The 17,926-nt window shown below is 48.5% G+C and overlaps 1 long non-coding RNA gene across 1 annotated transcript in view; it reads right to left on the reverse strand.

The window, feature by feature from the left end:
- Nucleotides 1-17,926, reverse strand: part of LOC135563850 (uncharacterized) — a 36,649-nt gene that overhangs the window by 17,270 nt on the left and 1,453 nt on the right. The window lies entirely within an intron of this gene.

The following is a 17,926-nucleotide window of genomic DNA, read 5'->3' on the forward strand; positions in this document are numbered from 1 at the left end:
CTTCCCTGGTTACAGTGGAGTGGAGAACTTCCCTGGTTACAGTGGGGAACTTCCCTGGTTACAGTGGAGTGGGGAACTTCCCTGGTTACAGTGGAGTGGGGAACTTCCCTGGTTACAGTGGAGTGGGGAACTTCCCTGGTTACAGTGGAGTGGGGAACTTCCCTGGTTACAGTGGAGTGGGAACTTCCCTGGTTACAGTGGAACTGGGAACTTCCTGGTTACAGTGGAGTGGGGAACTTCCCTGGTTACAGTGGAGTGGGGAACTTCCCTGGTTACAGTGGAGTGGAGAACTTCCCTGGTTACAGTGGAGTGGGGAACTTCCCTGGTTACAGTGGAGTGGGGAACTTCCCTGGTTACAGTGGAGTGGAAAACTTCCCTGGTTACAGTGGGGAACTTCCCTGGTTACCGTGGAGTGTAGAATTTCCCTGGTTACAGTGGAGTGGAGAACTTCCCTGGTTACAGTGGAGTGGGGAACTTCCTGGTTACAGTGGAGTGGGGAACTTCCCTGGTTACAGTGGAGTGGGGAACTTCCCTGGTTACAGTGGAGTGGGAACTTCCTGGTTACAGTGGGGAACTTCCCTGGTTACAGTGGGAAACTTCCCTGGTTACAGTGGGGAAACTTCCCTGGTGGGGGAAACTTCCCTGGTTACAGTGGGGGACTTCCCTGGTTACAGTGGGGGGTCTTCCCTGGTTACAGTGGGAGGGTTACAGTGGGGAACTTCCCTGGTTACAGTGGGGGACTTCCCTGGTTACAGTGGGGAACTTCCCTGGTTACAGTGGGGGACTTCCCTGGTTACAGTGGGGGACTTCCCTGGTTACAGTGGGGAACTTCCCTGGTTACAGTGGGGAACTTCCCTGGTTACAGTGGAGTGGGGAACTTCCCTGGTTACAGTGGAGTGGAGAACTTCCCTGGTTACAGTGGGGGAACTTCCCTGGTTACAGTGGAGTGGGGAACTTCCTGGTTACAGTGGAGTGGGGAACTTCCCTGGTTACAGTGGAGTGGGGAACTTCCCTGGTTACAGTGGAGTGGGGAACTTCCCTGGTTACAGTGGAGTGGGGAACTTCCTGGTTACAGTGGGTGGGAACTTCCTGGTTACAGTGGAGTGGAGAACTTCCCTGGTTACAGTGGAGTGGAGAACTGGTGGGGAACTTCCCTGGTTACAGTGGGGAACTTCCCTGGTTACAGTGGGTGGAGAACTTCCCTGGTTTCCCTGGTTACAGTGGGGAACTTCCCTGGTTACAGTGGGAACTTCCTGGTTACAGTGGAGTGGGGAACTTCCCTGGTTACAGTGGAGTGGAGAACTTCCTGGTTACAGTGGAGTGGAGAACTTCCCTGGTTACAGTGGGGAACTTCCTGGTTACAGTGGGTGGGGAACTTCCCTGGTTACAGTGGAGTGGGGGGAACTTCCCTGGTTACAGTGGAGTGGGGGAACTTCCTGGTTACAGTGGAGTGGGGAACTTCCCTGGTTACAGTGGAGTGGGGAACTTCCCTGGTTACAGTGGAGTGGTGAACTTCCCTGGTTACAGTGGAGTGGAGAACTTCCCTGGTTACAGTGGAGTGGAGAACTTCCCTGGTTACAGAGGGGAACTTCCCTGGTTACAGAGGGGAACTTCCCTGGTTACAGTGGAGTGGAGAACTTCCCTGGTTACAGTGGGGAACTTCCCTGGTTACAGTGGGGAACTTCCCTGGTTACAGTGGAGTGGGGAACTTCCCTGGTTACAGTGGAGTGGGGAACTTCCTGGTTACAGTGGAGTGGAGAACTTTCCTGGTTACAGTGGGGAACTTCCCTGGTTACAGTGGAGTGGGGAACTTCCCTGGTTACAGTGGAGTGGGGAATTTCCCTGGTTACAGTGGAGTGAGGAACTTCCCTGGTTACAGTGGAGTGGGGAACTTCCCTGGTTACAGTGGAGTGGGGAACTTCCCTGGTTACAGTGGAGTGGTGAACTTCCCTGGTTACAGTGGAGTGGAGAACTTCCCTGGTTACAGTGGAGTGGAGAACTTCCCTGGTTACAGTGGAGTGGGGAACTTCCCTGGTTACAGTGGAGTGGGGAACTTCCCTGGTTACAGTGGGGAACTTCCCTGGTTACAGTGGGGAACTTCCCTGGTTACAGTGGAGTGGGGAACTTCCCTGGTTACAGTGGAGTGGGGAACTTCCCTGGTTACAGTTCCCTGGTGGGGAACTTCCTGGTTACAGTGGAGTGGGGAACTTCCCTGGTTACAGTGGAGTGGGAACTTCCCTGGTTACAGTGGGGAACTTCCCTGGTTACAGTGGGGGGGGAGTTACAGTGGGGAACTTCCCTGGTTACAGTGGAGTGGGAACTTCCCTGGTTACAGTGGGGAACTTCCCTGGTTACAGTGGAGTGGGAACTTCCCTGGTTACAGTGGAGTGGGGAACTTCCTGGTTACAGTGGAGTGGATAACTTCCCTGGTTACAGTGGAGTGGGGAACTTCCCTGGTTACATTGGGGGTCTTCCCTGGTTACAGTGGGGGACTTCCCTGGTTATAGTGGGGGACTTCCCTGGTTACAGTGGGGGACTTCCCTGGTTACAGTGGAGTGGGGAACTTCCCTGGTTACAGTGGAGTGGAGAACTTCCCTGGTTACAGTGGAGTGGGGAACTTCCCTGGTTACAGTGGAGTGGACTTCCCTGGTTACAGTGGAGTGGAGAACTTTCCTGGTTACAGTGGGGAACTTCCCTGGTTACCGTGGAGTGGATAACTTCCCTGGTTACAGTGGAGTGGGGAATTTCCCTGGTTACAGTGGAGTGGGGAACTTCCCTGGTTACAGTGGGGAACTTCACTGGTTACAGTGGAGTGGGGAACTTCCCTGGTTACAGTGGAGTGGAGAACTTCCCTGGTTACAGTGGAGTGGAGAACTTCCCTGGTTACAGTGGGGAACTTCCCTGGTTACAGTGGAGTGAACTTCCCTGGCTACCGTGGAGTGGGGAACTTCCTGGTTACAGTGGAGTGTGGAACTTCCCTGGTTACAGTGGAGTGGGAACTTCCCTGGTTACAGTGGAGTGGATAACTTCCCTGGTTACAGTGGAGTGGGGAACTTCCTGGTTACAGTGGAGTGGGGAACTTCCCTGGTTACAGTGGGAGTGGGGAACTTCCCTGGTTACAGTGGAGTGGGGAACTTCCTGGTTACAGTGGGGGAACTTCCCTGGTTACAGTGGGGAACTTCCTGGTTACAGTGGGGAAACTTCCTGGTTACAGTGGGGGACTTCTTCCTGGTTACAGTGGGAAACTTCCTGGTTACAGTGGGGAAACTTCCCTGGTTACAGTGGGGGACTTCCCTGGTTACAGTGGGGGAACTTCCCTGGTTACAGTGGGGGAACTTCCTGGTTACAGTGGGGAACTTCCTGGTTACAGTGGGTGGGAACTTCCCTGGTTACAGGGGGGTTAAACTCCCTGGTTACAGTGGAGTGGAACTTCCCTGGTTACAGTGGAGTGGGGAACTTCCCTGGTTACAGTGGAGTGGGGAACTTCCCTGGTTACAGTGGAGTGGAGAACTTCCCTGGTTACAGTGGAGTGGGAACTTCCCTGGTTACAGTGGAGTGGAACTTCCCTGGTTACAGTGGAGTGGGGAACTTCCTGGTTACAGTGGAGTGGAGAACTTCCTGGTTACAGTGGAGTGGGGAACTTCCTGGTTACAGTGGAGTGGGGAACTTCCCTGGTTACAGTGGAGTGGGGAACTTCCTGGTTACAGTGGAGTGGGAACTTCCTGGTTACAGTGGAGTGGGAACTTCCCTGGTTACAGTGGAGTGGGGAACTTCCTGGTTACAGTGGAGTGGGAACTTCCCTGGTTACAGTGGGAACTTCCTGGTGGTGGTTACAGTGAACTTCCTGGTTACAGTGGAGTGGGGAACTTCCCTGGTTACAGTGGAGTGGGGAACTTCCTGGTTACAGTGGGGAACTTCCCTGGGGAAACTTCCCTGGTTACAGTGGAGTGGGGAACTTCCCTGGTTACAGTGGGGGAACTTCCCTGGTTACAGTGGGGTCTTCCTGGTTACAGTGGGGACTTCCCTGGTTAGTGGGGGACTTCCCTGGTTACAGTGGGGGAACTTCCCTGGTTACAGTGGGGGACTTCCTGGTTGGTGGGGGGAACTTCCTGGTTACAGTGGGGAACTTCCCTGTGTGGGAACTTCCCTGGTTACAGTGGAGTGGAAACTTCCCTGGTTACAGTGGAGTGGGGAACTTCCTGGTTACAGTGGAGTGGGAACTTCCTGGTTACAGTGGAGTGGGGAACTTCCTGGGTGGAACTTCCTGGTTACAGTGGGTGGGAACTTCCCTGGTTACAGTGGGTGGGGAACTTCCTGGTTACAGTGGGGAGGGGGAACTTCCCTGGTTACAGTGGGTGGAGAACTTCCTGGTTACAGTGGTTAGTGGGAACTTCCCTGGTTACAGTGGAGTGGAGAACTTCCCTGGTTACAGTGGAGTGGGGAACTTCCTGGTTACAGTGGAGTGGGGAACTTCCTGGTTACAGTGGGGAAACTTCCCTGGTTACAGTGGGTGGGGAACTTCCTGGTTACAGTGGAGTGGAGAACTTCCCTGGTTACAGTGGAGTGGGGAACTTCCTGGTTACAGTGGAGTGGGAACTTCCCTGGTTACAGTGGGGAACTTCCTGGTTACAGTGGAGTGGGAACTTCCCTGGTTACAGTGGAGTGGGAACTTCCCTGGTTACAGTGGGTGGGGAAACTTCCCTGGTTACAGTGGAGTGGGGAACTTCCCTGGTTACAGTGGGTGGGAACTTCCTGGTTACAGTGGAGTGGGGAACTTCCCTGGTTACAGTGGAGTGGGGAACTTCCCTGGTTACAGTGGAGGAACTTCCCTGGTGGGAACTTCCCTGGTTACAGTGGGAGAACTTCCCTGGGGAACTTCCCTGTGGTGGAGTGGGGACTTCCCTGGTTACAGTGGAGGTGTGGGAACTTCCCTGGTTACAGTGGAGGGGAACTTCCTGGACTTCCCTGGTTACAGTGGAGGGGGAACTTCCCTGGTTACAGTGGGGGACTTCCTGGTTACAGTGGAGGGAACTTCCCTGGGGGTGAACTTCCCTGGTTACAGTGGAGTGGGAACTTCCCTGGTTACAGTGGAGTGGGGAACTTCCTGGTTACAGTGGGAACTTCCTGGTTACAGGGACTTCCTGGTTACAGTGGAGTGGGGGAGAACTTCCCTGGTTACAGTGGGGAGTGGGGGAACTTCCTGGTTACAGTGGAGTGGGAACTTCCCTGGTTACAGTGGAGTGGGAACTTCCTGGTTACAGTGGAGTGGGGAACTTCCTGGTTACAGTGGAGTGGGGAACTTCCTGGTTACAGTGGAGTGGGGAACTTCCCTGGTTACAGTGGAGTGGGGAACTTCCTGGTTACAGTGGAGTGGAGAACTTCCTGGTTACAGTGGGGGTTACAGAACTTCCCTGGTTACAGTGGTGGTTACAGGGGGAACTTCCCTGGTTACAGTGGGGGAACTTCCCTGGTTACAGTGGGGGGAACTTCCTGGTTACAGTGGGTGGGGAACTTCCTGGTTACAGTGGGGAACTTCCCTGTGGGGAACTTCCTGGTTACAGTGGAGTGGGAACTTCCTGGTTACAGTGGGTGGGGAACTTCCTGGTTACAGTGGAGTGGAGAACTTCCCTGGTTACAGTGGGGGACTTCCTGTGTGGGAACTTCCTGGTTACAGTGGGGAACTTCCCTGGTTACAGTGGAGTGGGGAACTTCCCTGGTTACAGTGGAGTGGGAAACTTCCCTGGTTACAGTGGGTGGGGAACTTCCTGGTTACAGTGGGTGGGGAACTTCCTGGTTACAGTGGAGGGGGAACTTCCTGGTTACAGTGGGTGGGGAACTTCCCTGGTTACAGTGGAGTGGGGAACTTCCCTGGTTACAGTGGTGGGGAACTTCCCTGGTTACAGTGGAGTGGAGAACTTCCCTGGTTACAGTGGAGTGGGAACTTCCCTGGTTACAGTGGAGTGTTCCTGGTTACAGTGGAGTGGGGAACTTCCTGGTTACAGTGGAGTGGGGAACTTCCCTGGTTACAGTGGGAGTGGAGAACTTCCCTGGTTACAGTGGAGTGGGGAACTTCCCTGGTTACAGTGGGTTCCTGGTTACAGTGGGGGGGAACTTCCTGGTTAAGTGGGGGGGACTTCCTGGTTACAGTGGGGGTTACAGTGGAGTGGGGAACTTCCCTGGTTACAGTGGGGGGAACTTCCCTGGTTACAGTGGAGTGGGGAACTTCCTGTGGGGAACTTCCTGGTTACAGTGGTTTACAGTGGAGTGGGGAACTTCCCTGGTTACAGTGGGTGGGAACTTCCTGGTTACAGTGGAGTGGAAACTTCCCTGGTTACAGTGGAGTGGGAACTTCCCTGGTTACAGTGGAGTGGGGAACTTCCTGGTTACAGTGGAGTGGGGAACTTCCTGGTTACAGTGGGTGGGGAACTTCCCTGGTTACAGTGGAGAAACTTCCTGGTTACAGTGGGGAACTTCCCTGGTTACAGTGGAGTGGGGAACTTCCCTGGTTACAGTGGAGTGGGAACTTCCCTGGTTACAGTGGAGTGGGAACTTCCCTGGTTACAGTGGGGAACTTCCCTGGTTACAGTGGAGTGGGGAACTTCCCTGGTTACAGTGGAGTGGGGAACTTCCCTGGTTACAGTGGAGTGTGGAACTTCCCTGGTTACCGTGGAGTGGATAACTTCCCTGGTTACAGTGGAGTGGGGAACTTCCCTGGTTACAGTGGAGTGGGGAACTTCCCTGGTTACAGTGGAGTGGGGAACTTCCCTGGTTACAGTGGAGTGGGAACTTCCCAGTGGGGGAACTTCCTTTACAGTGGAAACTTCCCTGGTTACAGTGGGAAACTTCCCTGGTTACAGTGGGAAACTTCCCTGGTTACAGTGGGGGAACTTCCTGGTTACAGTGGGGGGAACTTCCTGGTTACAGTGGGGGGAACTTCCTGGTTACAGTGGGGAACTTCCCTGGTTACAGTGGGTGGGGGACTTCCTGGTTACAGTGGGGAACTTCCCTGGTTACAGTGGGGGAGGTTACAGTGGGAACTTCCCTGGTTACTTCCCTGGTTACAGTGGAGTGGGAACTTCCCTGGTTACAGTGGAGGGGGAACTTCCTGGTTACAGTGGGTGGGAACTTCCCTGGTTACAGTGGGAGAACTTCCCTGGTTACAGTGGGGAACTTCCCTGGTTACAGTGGAGTGGGGAACTTCCTGGTTACAGTGGAGTGGGGAACTTCCTGGTTACAGTGGAACTTCCCTGGTTACAGGGGAACTTCCCTGGTTACAGTGGAGTGGGGAACTTCCCTGGTTACAGTGGGGGGTTAACTTCCCTGGTTACAGTGGAGTGGGGAACTTCCCTGGTTACAGTGGGGAACTTCCCTTTACAGTGGGTGAACTTCCCTGGTTACAGTGGGAACTTCCCTGGTTACAGTGGAGGGGGAACTTCCCTGGTTACAGTGGAGGGGGAACTTCCTGGTTACAGTGGGGGGGAACTTCCCAGTGGGGGGGAACTTCCTGGTTACAGTGGAGGTTACAGGGGAAACTTCCCTGGTTACAGTGGGTGGACTTCCCTGGTTACAGTGGGGGGGAACTTCCCTGGTTACAGTGGAGTGGGAACTTCCTGGTTACAGTGGGGAACTTCCCTGGTGTGGAACTTCCCTGGTTACAGTGGAGGGGAACTTCCTGGTTACAGTGGAGTGGGGGAACTTCCTGGTTACAGTGGAGTGGGGAACTTCCTGGTTACAGTGGGTGGAAACTTCCCTGGTTACAGTGGAGTGGGGAACTTCCCTGGTTACAGTGGGGAACTTCCCTGGTTACAGTGGAGTGAACTTCCCTGGTTACAGTGGGGGGAACTTCCCTGGTTACAGTGGGGAACTTCCCTGGTTACAATTTCCCTGGTTACAGTGGTGGAGTGGGAACTTCCTGGTTACAGTGGGTGGAAACTTCCTGGTTACAGTGGAGTGGGGAACTTCCCTGGTTACAGTGGAGTGGGGAACTTCCCTGGTTACAGTGGTTAGTGGGGAACTTCCCTGGTTACAGTGGGTGGGAACTTCCCTGGTTACAGTGGAGTGTGGGGAACTTCCCTGGTTACAGTGGAGTGGGGAACTTCCCTGGTTACAGTGGAGTGGGGAACTTCCCTGGTTACAGTGGAGTGGGAACTTCCCTGGTTACAGGGGGAACTTCCCTGGTTACAGTGGAGTTCCTGGTTACAGTGGAGTGGGGAACTTCCTGGTTACAGTGGACTTCCCTGGTTCCTACAGTGGAGGGGGGAACTTCCTGGTTACAGTGGGGAACTTCCTGGTTACAGTGGGGGGAACTTCCCTGGTTACAGTGGAAACTTCCCTGGTTACAGTGGAGTGGGAACTTCCTGGTTACAGTGGAGTGGGGAACTTCCTGGTTACAGTGGGTGGGAACTTCCTGGTTACAGTGGAGTGGTTACAGTGGGGAACTTCCCTGGTTACAGTGGGGAACTTCCCTGGTTACAGTGGGGAACTTCCCTGGTTACAGTGGAGTGGAGAACTTCCCTGGTTACAGTGGAGTGGGGAACTTCCCTGGTTACAGTGGAGTGGGGAACTTCCCTGGTTACAGTGGAGTGGGGAACTTCCCTGGTTACAGTGGGGTGGGGAACTTCCTGGTTACAGTGGTGGGGAACTTCCCTGGTTACAGTGGGAACTTCCCTGGTTACAGTGGAGTGGGAACTTCCTGGTTACAGTGGAGGGGAACTTCCTGGTTACAGTGGAGTGGGGAACTTCCCTGGTTACAGTGGAGTGGAAACTTCCCTGGTTAGTGGGGAACTTCCCTGGTTACAGTGGGGGGGACTTCCTGGTTACAGTGGGGAACTTCCCTGGTTACAGTGGGGAACTTCCTGGTTACAGTGGAACTTCCCTGGTTACAGTGGGAACTTCCTGGTTACAGTGGAGTGGGGAACTTCCCTGGTTACAGTGGAGTGGGAACTTCCCTGGTTACAGTGGGTGGGGACTGGTTACAGTGGGTGGGAACTTCCCTGGTTACAGTGGAGTGGGGAACTTCCCTGGTTACAGTGGAGTGGTGAACTTCCCTGGTTACAGTGGAGTTCCTGGTTACAGTGGAGTGAGAACTTCCCTGGTTACAGTGGAGTGGTGAACTTCCCTGGTTACAGTGGAGTGGTGAACTTCCCTGGTTACAGTGGAGTGGGGAACTTCCCTGGTTACAGTGGGGTGGAGAACTTCCCTGGTTACAGTGGGGTGGAGAACTTCCCTGGTTACAGTGGGGTGGAGAACTTCCCTGGTTACAGTGGAGTGGGGAACTTCCCTGGTTACAGTGGAGTGGGGAACTTCCCTGGTTACAGGGGAGTGGGGAACTTCCCTGGTTACAGTGGAGTGGGGAACTTCCCTGGTTACAGTGGAGTGGGGAACTTCCCTGGTTACAGTGGAGAACTTCCCTGGTTACAGTGGATTGGGGAACTTCCCTGGTTACAGTGGAGTGGGGAACTTCCCTGGTTACAGTGGAGTGGGGAACTTCCCTGGTTACAGTGGAGTGGGGAACTTCCCTGGTTACAGTGGAGTGGGGAACTTCCCTGGTTACAGTGGAGTTCCCTTGTCTATGTTATATAACAAACATGGCGCGCAATGATAAATGAACTGTTTTACGTGCTGATTCAAATTTTGGCAAAACCATTGGGCCGAAATCTTCACCTCCTCCATATCCCCCCTTTGACGAATGGCTCACTCCATGAGCCAATCGGCAAATAGTAGAGATCCTGGTTGATGGTAAACAGGGCATGCCAGACAGAAGATGTAGCCATAAGACAGACCTATTAATAAACCCTCTTGCTCTCCAAACCCCACACCATGCTGAGTCTGAGTAGACAGTAAGGGCCTTCCCTTCCACCAATTCACTAGCTGTATTCAGCGCTAATCAATCTGCCTGTTGCGCTGATAAGCATTTTCAGCTCTGGGTGAGTAGTACTGTGGCTGAGGAGCATATTGTTGCTATGGTGGGTAGTACACACCAAGATGTGCATTAGCAAAGCTTCCTCTTCCTCTGCCAGGCCCAAAAGGTTCCTCTGCCCATATTGAAACCTCTTCCTCTTTCATTTCCCCCACACTGTCAACTCACGTGCCCCAATTGCCCACAGGACCAGCATTAAGTGTTGTTCCAGTCACGAAGTGCCACCTCCTCTTCCTGTCCACGTCTGTGGGTCACCTTAATGCTGAGTGGTGAAAAGCACATACCCTGCAAGCACCAGGTTCACAGGTGTGACTGATGTGACTGTTGGGGGGGGGCAGACTGTGGTTGTGGTGAGCCTGTCGAAAACAACTTTGAGCAGCCATCATTTTGTGAGTAAAATCACCACTTCCTGTCTCGATCTGTGCAAGCCGGGGCCTTCTTCAGTGCAGTGTCTAGTCCTCCTTTTTCTTGCTCTCTGAATAGCTCAGCCATGGATGGTGACACATTGTACTTATTTTTTTGCTTCTTTAGTAGTTAGTTGGGATATCGAGGGGAAACTCCCTCCAGGAACTGTGCCTCTCTTTTTTTTCTCCATCCAATTATATTGTTCTCATGCCACTTGCTGCTGCTGTTGTGTCATCCACCTCCTTCATCAGAGTCCCCTTGAATATCATTGTGGTATGAGAGGGTAGATCTGTGTATAGTCACCTCTGGGGTCCTCTGGGTTGAGTCAGCGGGGCGGTGGGGAGTATTCCTGTCCTGCCTCTGTCCTGCCTCTGTCCTGCCTCTGTTCTGCCTCTGTTCTGCCTCTGTTCTGCCTCTGCCTCTGTCCTGCCTTTGTCCTGCCTCTGTTATTGTTCTCTCCAGCTTTAGTTTGGTCACGGTAGCCTTGTTCATGAAGATCTGTTCTGCCTCTGTCCTGCCTCTGTTCTGCCTCTCTATTGTTCTCTCCAGCTTTAGTTTGGTCACGGTAGCCTTGTTCATGAAGATCTGTCCTGCCTCTGTCCTGCCTCTGTCCTGCCTCTGTTCTGCCTCTGTCCTGCCTCTGTCCTGCCTCTGTCCTGCCTCTGTTCTGCCTCTCTATTGTTCTCTCCAGCTTTAGTTTGGTCACGGTAACCTTGTTCATGAAGATCTGTTCTGCCTCTATCCTGCCTCTGTCCTGCCTCTGTCCTGCCTCTGTCCTGCCTCTGTTCTGCCTCTCTATTGTTCTCTCCAGCTTTAGTTTGGTCACGGTAGCCTTGTTCATGGAGATCTGTTCTGCCTCTGTTCTGCCTCTCTTGTTCTCTCCAGCTTTAGTTTGGTCACGGTAGCCTTGTTCATGGAGATCTGTTCTGCCTCTCTAGTTCTCTCCAGCTTTAGTTTGGTCACGGTAGCCTTGTTCATGGAGATCTGTCATTCAGCATCATCATTCCTATCACCGTTTCTGCGTGTAATGTGTTTCCCATATTCTATAGGGTCATCCTAAAGTGGGTGTAATATAGAGAATAATTTATATTGGCATATTTCTACATCTCCTTTCAGTGAGTGTTAAACAACAGTGGGTGACACTGTAATTCTAATTCTACTCTCACTTAATCCAGGTTATAGTAAATGGTTCTACTAAACTCAAAGATATTTCACACACGGGCCTCACATAGGAAACCGCATGATAGACTTAAATTCCTAATATTATATCTTAAAGGTATAGAGTACCAGTAATATTATATCTTAAAGGTATAGAGTACCAGTAATATTATATCTTAAAGGTATAGAGTACCAGTAACATTATATCTTAAAGGTATAGAGTACCAGTAATATTATATCGTAAAGGTATAGAGTACCAGTAATATTATATCTTAAAGGTATAGAGTACCAGTAATATTATATCTTAAAGGTATAGAGTACCAGTAATATTATATCTTAAAGGTATAGAGTACCAGTAATATTATATCTTAAAGGTATAGAGTACCAGTAATATTATATCGTAAAGGTATAGAGTACCAGTAATATTATATCATAGCCTGGTTCCTCTCTAGGTTTCTTCCTAGGTTTTGGCCTTTCATGGGAGTTTTTCCTAGCCACCGTGCTTCTACACCTGCATTGCTTGCTGTTTGGGGTTTTAGGCTGGGTTTCTGTACAGCACTTTGAGATATCAGCTGATGTACGAAGGGCTATATAAATACATTTGATTTGATTTGATCGTAAAGGTATAGAGTACCAGTAATATTATATCGTAAAGGTATAGAGTACCAGTAATATTATATCGTAAAGGTATAGAGTACCAGTAATATTATATCTTAAAGGTATAGAGTACCAGTAATATTATATCTTAAAGGTATAGTAATATACCAGTAATATATATATCTTAAAGGTATAGAGTACCAGTAATATTATATCTTAAAGGTATAGAGTACCAGTAATATTATATCTTAAAGGTATAGAGTACCAGTAATATTATATCTTAAAGGTATAGAGTACCAGTAATATTATATCTTAAAGGTATAGAGTACCAGTAATATTATATCTTAAAGGTATAGAGTACCAGTAATATTATATCTTAAAGGTATAGAGTACCAGTAATATTATATCTTAAAGGTATAGAGTACCAGTAATATTATATTCACCAGTGCCCCTGGTAAAACCATTACAAAGTCATTTTCTATGAAAATCTCGACAGAACACAACTTCCATGTAATCATTTTGCTGGTATACTAAGGGTTGTACATTTCTTACACTGTCCTATGGTAGGAAAGTGTCCCTAGCAAATATGTTCAACCTTTTATTCAAATATCTTCTGTCCTACTCATATATTTTTATTCCACCATTGGGCCATTACCCAATAATAAATAAATAAACTTTACAGGCGTCGGTTTGGTTTAATTTGACAGTCAGCCTTGTGATGATAACGGTGTAGGTGCCCTATGTTAGCCTATCCTACCTGTTATCTAACTTGCAATAAATATCAATAGTGGATCTTATATTCGTTTTATCTCTATTTCCTCCACTGTCTTCTCATCTGCCCATAAAACACAACCTCCTCTCCACAAATTCACCTTAAAAGGGTCCTTAACTATCCTCCTACAAGTAATTCTAGGTCGTATTTCAATTAAATATGTTGAGGGTACTACTAGTTCCTCAGGGTGTAGGGTATTATGTTGAGGGTACTACTAGTTCCTCAGGGTGTAGGGTATTATGTTGAGGGTACTACTAGTTCCTCAGGGTGTAGGGTAATATGTTGAGGGTACTACTAGTTCCTCAGGGTGTAGGGTAATATGTTGAGGGTACTACTAGTTCCTCAGGGTGTAAGGTAATATGTTGAGAGTCCTACTAGTTCCTCAGGGTGTAGGGTAATATGTTGAGGGTACTACTAGTTCCTCAGGGTGTAGGGTAATATGTTGAGGGTACTACTAGTTCCTAGTTAAGGTAATATGTTGAGAGTCCTCAGGGTGTAGGGTAATATGTTGAGGGTACTAGTAGTTCCTCAGTCCTAGTTCCTCAGGGTGTAAGGTAATATGTTGAGAGTCCTACTAGTTCCTCAGGGTGTAGGGTAATATGTTGAGAGTCCTACTAGTTCCTCAGGGTGTAGGGTAATATGTTGAGGGTACTACTAGTTCCTCAGTGTGTAGGGTAATATTCTTAAAGGTAATATACGTCTTAAAGGTAATATCTTTATCAAACCCACTTTTTCTTATACAATGACATAACTCCTTCCTGCCATCCTCACTTCCAAAAATCCCTTTCTTATACTATTCCAATTCAATGCCTTTAATATTACACCATTCCTCGCCCTCCTCCGTATCAAAAATCCACTTCTAAGCGGCTCTCAGTCCTCAAACAAAATAACCATTTGTTTATCTCCCCACCCATTGCGCATTTCACTCACACCAAACACATAAGGAGTTTATTTCTATCTTTCTGGTGTCCCATAGGTTATCGCCTGTTCCCAGAACTGCTCTCTCAGATACAGCTTCTGTCCGTGATGCTTTTAAATACCAGTGGAAACACTGAACTCCCACTTCTTATAAATGACAGACTTCGATATAACAGGTGTCTGGTTACTCAATAATTTGGTGATCAGAGAAGGGGGTTCAGGTTTTCGTCCAGTAGTGTTACACTCACTCACTCCTGGCAAGCTCGCCAAATGTTGGTTCCACTTTTCTGGACTCCGTTATTTATTTAACAAATAAGGAATACTCAAAATCTGCACGTATAAATCATAACAATTTTAATCCAAATACAGCTGTAGACAGAAGTCAAAGATCAAACATCAGACATACAACTGATGTCTCTCCAGAGTTCTGCAAAATAGACAAGGTCTAAGTTGCTTTTATATGTTTGCAGTCAACCCCTAGTGATGTAACTGCCTACATCAACACCTTCTACTCATGAGACCAAGGCCATGCATATACAGTTTTACAGACTTGCAGAAGAAAACAATAGTTCCAGTGTTTTCAAAGGGCTCAGCAGTAAATGTCCCCAAGTTGCTTTATAGTGGTATGTCTGACTCGTCTCTTATCTCTTTCACTCCCCTGCAGGGTTCTGTGTCTATGAATCTCTATTAGCTTTGAGGCGTTTTCTCACAGACACCCTGTTTTGACTGTCCCTCAGACAGTTTCTTTATAAGAGTCAGAGACTAGAAAAGAACCGTGGAACCGTATTAAACCTTATAATGCATATATATATATATTGCTATTCTGTGGTCTAGGACCCTATAAATGTAGTGGGGGAGGGGTCTTATAGCCCCTCCCCTTCTATTAATACAACATAAGCATAATAATTATTATAATACATCAATCATTTGGTACAGCCCCTATTATGACCCTGAGTTGACCACATCATTAGCACAGCTGAAAACGGTTGTTTTAGCTAACACAACGTGCCATTGGAACACAGGAGTGATGGTTGCTGATAATGGGCCTCTGTACGGCTAAGTGGATATTCCATTAAAAATCAGCAGTTTCCAGCTACAATAGTCATTTATAACATGAACAATGTCTACACTGTATTTCTGATCTTTTTTTTGTTGCTTTTCTTTCAAAAACAAGGACATTTGTAAGTGACCCCAAACGTTTGAACGGTAATGTGTGTGTTAATGAGACAAATGTTATTGGGACTAAAAATTAAAGGGCATTTAGTTTTTTGGGGGGGGATTTTTTTTTACCCCGTTTTCTCCCCATTTTGTGGTATCTAATTGTTAGTAGCTAAAATCTTGTCTCCTCGCTACAACTCCCGTACGGCTCGGGAGAGACGAAGGTTGTAGTAGCTACTATCTTGTCTCCTCGCTACAACTCCCGTACGGGCTCGGGAGAGACGAAGGCTGAAAGTCATGCGTCCTTCCGATACACAACCCAACCAAGCCGCACTGCTTCTTAACACAGCGCGCATCCAACCCGGAAGCCAGCCGCACCAATGTGTCGGAGGAAACACCGTGCACCTGGCAACCTTGGTTAGCGCGCACTGCGCCCGGATCACCACAGGAGTCGCTGGTGCGCGATGAGACAAGGATATCCCTACCGGCCAACCCCTCCCTACCGGCCAACCCCTCCCTAACCCGGGCGACGCTAGGCCAATTGTGCGTCGCCCAACGGACCTCCCGGTCGCGAACCCAGGGTCTCTGGTGGCACAGCTGGCGCTGCAGTACAGCGCCCTCAACCACTGCGCCACCGACCCAAACCTGTTTTCGACATTTTGACAATAACGAGACAATCATTATCAGTGGTCTACTTAAGTACAAACACTTTAAAGTACTACTTAAGTACAAACACTTTAAAGTACTACTTAAGTAAAAACACTTTAAAGTACTACTTAAGTAAAAACACTTTAAAGTACTACTTAAGTAAAAACACTTTAAAGTACTACTTAAGTACAAACACTTTAAAGTACTACTTAAGTACAAACACTTTAAAGTACTACTTAAGTACAAACACTTTAAAGTACTACTTAAGTACAAACACTTTAAAGTACTACTTAAGTACAAACACTTTAAAGTACTACTTAAGTACAAACACTTTAAAGTACTACTTAAGTACAAACACTTTAAAGTACTACTTAAGTACAAACACTTTAAAGTACTACTTAAGTAAAAACACTTTAAAGTACTACTTAAGTACAAACACTTTAAAGTACTACTTAAGTACAAACACTTTAAAGTACTACTTAAGTACAAACACTTTAAAGTACTACTTAAGTACAAACACTTTAAAGTACTACTTAAGTACAAACACTTTAAAGTACTACTTAAGTACAAACACTTTAAAGTACTACTTAAGTATAAACACTTTATAGTACTACTTAAGTACAAACACTTTAAAGTACTACTTAAGTACAAACACTTTAAAGTACTACTTAAGTAAAAACACTTTAAAGTACTACTTAAGTACAAACACTTTAAAGTACTACTTAAGTACAAACACTTTAAAGTACTACTTAAGTCGTTTTTTGGGGTATCTGTACTTCACTTTACTATTTATATTTTTTGACAAATTTTACATTTACTACATTGCCTAAGAAAATTATGTACTTTTTCCCCTGACACCTAAGAGTACTCGTTATATTTTGAATGGTTAGCAGGACTGCCTCTGATCTGGAGGACTCACTAAACAGAGAACATCCCTGGTCATCTCTACTGCCTCTGATCTGGAGGACTCACTAAACAGAGAACATACCTGGTCATCCCTACTGCCTCTGATCTGGAGGACTCACTAAACAGAGAACATCCTGGTCATCCCTACTGCCTCTGATCTGGAGGACTCACTAAACAGAGAACATCCTGGTCATCCCTACTGCCACTGATCTGGAGGACTCACTAAACAGAGAATATCCCTGGTCATCCCTACTGCCTCTGATCTGGAGGACTCACTAAACAGAGAACATCCTGGTCATCCCTACTGCCTCTGATCTGGAGGACTCACTAAACAGAGAACATCCTGGTCATCCCTACTGCCACTGATCTGGAGGACTCACTAAACAGAGAATATCCCTGGTCATCCCTACTGCCTCTGATCTGGAGGACTCACTAAACAGAGAACATCCCTGGTCATCTCTACTGCCTCTGATCTGGAGGACTCACTAAACAGAGAACATACCTGGTCATCCCTACTGCCTCTGATCTGGAGGACTCACTAAACAGAGAACATCCTGGTCATCCCTACTGCCACTGATCTGGAGTACTCACTAAACAGAGAATATCCCTGGTCATCCCTACTGCCTCTGATCTGGAGGACTCACTAAACAGAGAACATCCCTGGTCATCTCTACTGCCTCTGATCTGGAGGACTCACTAAACAGAGAACATACCTGGTCATCCCTACTGCCTCTGATCTGGAGGACTCACTAAACAGAGAACATCCCTGGTCATCCCTCCTGCCTCTGATCTGGAGGACTCACTAAACAGAGAACATCCTGGTCATCCCTACTGCCTCTGATCTGGAGGACTCACTAAACAGAGAACATCCTGGTCATCCCTACTGCCACTGATCTGGAGGACTCACTAAACAGAGAATATCCCTGGTCATCCCTACTGCCTCTGATCTGGAGGACTCACTAAACAGAGAACATCCCTGGTCATCTCTACTGCCTCTGATCTGGAGGACTCACTAAACAGAGAACATACCTGGTCATCCCTACTGCCTCTGATCTGGAGGACTCACTAAACAGAGAACATCCCTGGTCATCCCTCCTGCCTCTGATCTGGAGGACTCACTAAACAGAGAACATCCCTGGTCATCCCTCCTGCCTCTGATCTGGAGGACTCACTAAACAGAGAACATACCTGGTCATCCCTACTGCCACTGATCTGGAGGACTCACTAAACAGAGAATATCCCTGGTCATCCCTACTGCCTCTGATCTGGAGGACTCACTAAACAGAGAACATACCTGGTCATCCCTACTGCCTCTGATCTGGAGGACTCACTAAACAGAGAACATCCCTGGTCATCCCTACTGCATCTGATCTGGAGGACTCACTAAACAGAGAGCATCCTGGTCATCCCTACTGCCACTGATCTGGAGGACTCACTAAACAGAG

The sequence above is a fragment of the Oncorhynchus nerka genome, linkage group LG22 (genome assembly GCF_034236695.1).
Source record: "Oncorhynchus nerka isolate Pitt River linkage group LG22, Oner_Uvic_2.0, whole genome shotgun sequence".
Lineage (NCBI taxonomy): Eukaryota > Metazoa > Chordata > Actinopteri > Salmoniformes > Salmonidae > Oncorhynchus > Oncorhynchus nerka.